The sequence below is a fragment of the Eriocheir sinensis genome, unplaced genomic scaffold (genome assembly GCF_024679095.1).
Source record: "Eriocheir sinensis breed Jianghai 21 unplaced genomic scaffold, ASM2467909v1 Scaffold422, whole genome shotgun sequence".
Taxonomy (NCBI): domain Eukaryota; kingdom Metazoa; phylum Arthropoda; class Malacostraca; order Decapoda; family Varunidae; genus Eriocheir; species Eriocheir sinensis.
This window is the reverse complement of record NW_026111746.1, coordinates 38,342-41,729: the sequence shown is the minus strand read 5'-3', so window position 1 is coordinate 41,729 and position 3,388 is coordinate 38,342.

The following is a 3,388-nucleotide window of genomic DNA, read 5'->3' as shown; positions in this document are numbered from 1 at the left end:
TAAAGCCGTTACACCGACTGCCCGCAGTGACGTCACTGTACAAGAAAAGAGCATCGCTATATGTTATTCTACTTTGAAAATATAAATCTGCATGCACTTTGAACATAACGCCTTCCGCTTATGAACGTAAACAGATACAATCACTTATTGGCATCCATCAAAATGGCGCTGCCCTACAGCAACAGCATTTCAGGCGTATTTATTTAGAAAATATATATTTTCGCCGTAAGTAGAGCACAGAAACGCTTCATTTCAGGTAGACAGCATCATTGCAATAGCTGCTTTTACCCCACAATTTCCCTGGTCTTCATAGCCCTCCCCACTACCAGGTGTTTTAAGTTTAGTGAAGGGGAGAGGAGTAATATCTGTTATTTCTTATCATCACTTGTAGATGCACTATATTATGTTTGATGCGCCGATAAAACTAGAGAAGTACAACAGTATGTGAGACCTTGGAAAGGTTATTATTCTCGTGGGGGCAATATTGGAGGCGCGTAGTGAATCTCCATATTTACCGAGTCATGCATTTTCAATTACATTATAGAAAAATAACAGAGTTCAAAACTTGTCAGCCACCTTAGTCAGTCATCCAGCCAGTCACACCACCACCAGTCAGGCACCCACACCACTACCGCCACCAGTTAGCCGCCTCAGCCCGTAAGTGGTTAAATAAAGAACATTATCTCTTTATATTGCTTTGTCTAAATTCTCACGTGCAGCTGTCAAAGACGAGCAACACTCGTGTGTATTCATTTACTCATATATTTCCTGTACATTATTTAATAAGATTTCTGAATCAGTGCTTCGCTATATAAATGACAGTAAAGAAGAAATACCTATTGTGACAACCTACTAAGTGTCAACATTCGCCTTAAACATCGGTGTTGGGGCCACCACATACAACTGACATCGCCAGTTACGCGCGCGCCGTCGGGCGGCGCCACTGTTCCCCCGGTAACGTTTCCCATAGAGACACACGTGTACCCTCTCTACTTTCTATACTCTTAACTACTACTAATAATAATAATAATGATAATAATAATAATAATAATAATAATAATAATAATAATAATAATAATAATAATAATAATGATGATTTCTGTAAGTTAAAAGAATAAGATTAAGCTAATTTGTCAGCAAATAAAGCAAATTAAAAAAAAAAAAACGTAACACAAATTTGATTAAGCTCTGGAATGGAATTCTCTCTCTCTCGCTCTCTCTCTCTCTCTCTCTCTCTCTCTCTCTCTCTGTGTGTGTGTGTAAGTGTGTGTGTGTGTGTGTGTGCCCGGAAATGATTGAAAATATGGACTTGAATCAGAGGGGAAGGCAACGTTATGACCCTCCCGATGCGAAAGTCCTTAGCAAACCCACTTGGCTAAGGGTGGGAAGGCTTTTTACATGACTAGTCGAGTGGTGGAAAGGAGGGAGACTGGACACACAGACAAGGATGGGAGCTCAAAGGGGCTGAATATGTAGAAGGAAAATAGAAGAAGAGGGAAAGGAGAGGGGGAGAATAAAGAAGGGCAACGAAGGGAGAAGGGGAGAGTAAAGAAGGGGAGAGTAAAGAAGGGGAGCGAAGGGAGAAGGGGAGAGTAAAGAAGGGGAGCGAAGGGAGAAGGGGAGAGTAAAGAAGGGGAGCGAAGGGAGAAGGGGAGAGAGAGAAGAAGGAGAGAGAGAGGGGAGAGTAAAGAAGGGGAGCGAAGGGAGAAGGGGAGAGTTTAGAAGGGGAGCGAAGGGAGAAAGGGAGAGTAAAGAAGGGGAGCGAAGGGAGAAGGGGAGAGTAAAGAAGGGGAGTGAAGGAAGAAGGGGAGAGTAAAGAAGGGGAGTGAAGGGAGAAGGGGAGATTAAAGAAGGGGAGCGAAGGGAGAAGGGGAGAGTAAAGAAGGGGAGCGAAGGGAGAAGGGGAGAGTAAAGAAGGGGAGTGAAGGGAGAAGGGGAGAGTAAAGAAGGGGAGTGAAGGGAGAAGGGGAGAGTAAATAAGAGGAGCGAAGGGAGAAGGGGAGAGTAAGAAGGGAGCAAGGAGAAGGGGAGAGTAAAGAAGGGGAGCGAAGGGAGAAGGGGAGAGTAAGAAGGGAGCGAAGGGAGAAGGGAGAGAAAGAAGGGGAGAGGAAGGGAGAAGGGAGAGAAAAAAGGGGAGAGGAAGGGAGAAGGGAGAGAAAGAAGGGGAGAGGAAGGGAGAAGGGAGAGAAAGAAGTGGAGTGAAAGGAGAAGGGGAGAATAAAGAAGGGGAGCGAAGGGAGAAGGGGAGAGTAAAGAAGAGGAGTGAAGGGAGAAGGGGAGAGTAAAGAAGAGGAGCGAAGGGAGAAGGGGAGAGTAAAGAAGGGGAGTGAAGGGAGAAGGGGAGAGTAAAGAAGGGGAGCGAAGGGAGAAGGGGAGGGAGATTAAAGAAGGGGAGTAGGGAGAAGGGGAGAGTAAAGAAGGGGAGAGAAGGGAGAAGGGGAGAGTAAAGAAGGGGAGTGAAGGAGGGGAGAGTAAGAGGGAGTGAAGGAGAAGGAGAGTAAAGAGGGGAGTGAAGGGAGAAGGGGAGAGTAAAGAGGGGGAGTGAAGGGAGAAAAGGAGAGTAAAGAGGGGGAGTGAAAGGAGAAGGGGAGAGTAAAGAAGGGAGAAGGGGAGAGTAAAGAAGGGAAGTGAAGGGAGAACAGGAGAGTAAAGAAGGGGAGTGAAGGGAGAAGGGGAGAGTAAAGAAGGGGAGTGAAGGGAGAAGGGGAGAGTAAAGAAGGGGAGTGAAGGGAGAAGGGGAGAGTAAAGAAGGGGAGTGAAGGGAGAAGGGGAGAGTAAAGAAGGGGAGTGAAGGGAGAAGGGAGAGAAGAGGGAGAGGAAGGAGAAGGGGAGAGTAAGAAGGGAGTGAAGGAGAAGGGAGAGTAAAGAAGGGGAGTGAAGGGAGAAGGGGAGCGAAGGGAGAAGGGGAGAGTAAAGAAGGGGAGTGAAGGGAGAAAAGGAGAGTAAAGAGGGGAGGAAAGGAGAAGGGAGAGTAAAGAAGGGGAGGAAGGAGAAGGAGAGTAAAGAAGGGAGAAGGAGAAGAGGAGTGAAGGGAGAAGGAGAGAAGAAGGGGAGGAAGGAGAAGGGGAGAGTAAAGAAGGGAGTGAAGGAGAAGGGAGAGTAAAGAAGGGGAAGGGAGAAGGGGAGCAAGAAGGGGAGTGAAGGAGAAGGAGAAAGAAGGGGGATGAAGGAGAAGGAGAGTAAAGAGGGGGAGTGAAGGGAGAAGGGGAGAGTAAAGAGGGGGAGCGAAGGGAGAAGGGGAGAGTAAAGAGGGAGTGAAGGAGATGGGGAGAGTAAAGAAGGAGTGAAGGAGAAGGGGAAAGTAAAGAAGGGAGTGAAGGAGAAGGAGAGTAAAGAGGGGAGGAAGGGAGAAGGGGAGTAAGAGGGAGAGCGAAGGAGAAGGGGAGTA